Source organism: Pteropus vampyrus, unplaced genomic scaffold (genome assembly GCF_000151845.1).
Source record: "Pteropus vampyrus isolate Shadow unplaced genomic scaffold, Pvam_2.0 Scaffold361, whole genome shotgun sequence".
Taxonomy (NCBI): Eukaryota; Metazoa; Chordata; class Mammalia; order Chiroptera; family Pteropodidae; genus Pteropus; species Pteropus vampyrus.
In genome coordinates, this window is record NW_011889142.1 from 453,576 (window position 1) to 454,931 (window position 1,356).

A 1,356-nucleotide genomic window follows, 5' to 3' on the forward strand; every position below is an offset into this window, starting at 1 on the left:
GGGCCGACGAGAGGCCATCATGCTGAGGGGGACAGTCCCTCGAGAACTATTCGAGCCGGCTGGGGCTATGACAGTGGACCAAACAAAGAGGTGCACTGCTTCACGGGGTGCAGGAAGCAGATGAATGGCATCTTCCCGGCTCGAGCGGTGTCAAGAAAGGGAGGCGGGTCGGGGCACGGGGCAGCTGCCCCTCGGGGCGATTAGGGACGTCCTGTCAGGGGAGGCGGCAGTCGAGGAGCGGCTCGTGTGGCGCGAGGGCACGCGTGAAGGGTCAGCACTGCGGCCTCCGCCAAGTGTGGAGGGGACCGCGAGCCGGCTCTGTGGGGTCGGAAGACGCCAGTGTCGCCGGGGGGTTCCGTGAGAACACGGACAGCGGGAAAACGGGACGGGAAACATGGCAACACCGTGGGAACCTGGGCAGGGTCGTGCGAGCCTGACGGCGGGCGCGCGGCGGTGCCACATCGCCCGCGAGGCCTCCGCGGCGGCCGCGTTCCCCCCTTTTCCGTCGCCGCCGCCCCTCCCGCTTTCCCGCTTTATTTTTCGCCACAGAATGTACCGCCCAGTCAACCGTCCCGCTCCCGTTCCCTCCGTCCGTGTGTCTCCCGGTGCACACGCGGTCACACGCGGTCACACGCAGTCACACACGCACACGCGCCGACACGTCTTCCCACACACCGACCGCGGCACGGGCATCGCGGCCTGCTTTAACGTCTGCCGAGTCCGCAGCGCCTACGAGAGCGAGTCCGTGAGCACGGGCGCGGCGCGGCGCAGGCCGCGCGGGGGCTCGCGGGCGCGTCGCGTCTCCAGCTGCCCGGGAAGGGCCGGCAGCTGTCAGAGGTGACGTCCTTCAGCTTTCGGAACGCGAAGCCGAAGGTTCCCACAATCCTCGGAACGCGAGCCCGTCGCCACCACTCAAAATGGCGCAGGAAGGTGGGGCCTGTCACATGGGGGGCGTCGCCGCGGCCTCCCGTTCCCGGAGCGCGGCCCGAGGCCCCGCCCCCGGCCGCCGAGCTCTCGGCCGCGATTGGCCAGCGCGCCGGGGGCCGCGCGCCGCGCCGCGGCGTCATCACTTCCTGTTGTGGGCAGCCGCTTCCGGTCGCTGCTTGGTAACAATGGGGGAGATAATGGCTGCCTGAGCAACGTCTCGGAGCGGGCGCTGGGCTAGAGGCGGGTCTCACCCGGCGACTCATCGGAGGCGGGTTTCCGCGCGGCGGCAGGGGAGGCGCGCAGGACCCTCGGCGGCGGCGGCCGACGCGACCGAGTCGGATCCCGACACCAGAGCGGGTGAGCGAGGCTGCGGGGACCCTCTGAGGAGCGGGTGGGAGCGAGGGGGACGCCGCGGCCGCCGCGTTCCCT

At 70.9% G+C, this 1,356-nt stretch overlaps 1 protein-coding gene across 1 annotated transcript in view; it reads left to right on the plus strand.

Moving 5' to 3' along the window:
* The first annotated feature begins 1,074 nt into the window (after positions 1–1,074).
* Positions 1,075–1,356, plus strand: part of RLIM (ring finger protein, LIM domain interacting) — a 23,286-nt gene continuing 23,004 nt past the window's right edge. The window contains exon 1 of the mRNA XM_011379505.2: positions 1,075–1,284. The gene's annotated coding sequence lies outside the window, so the exon portion shown is untranslated. The remainder of the gene's footprint in view (positions 1,285–1,356) is intronic.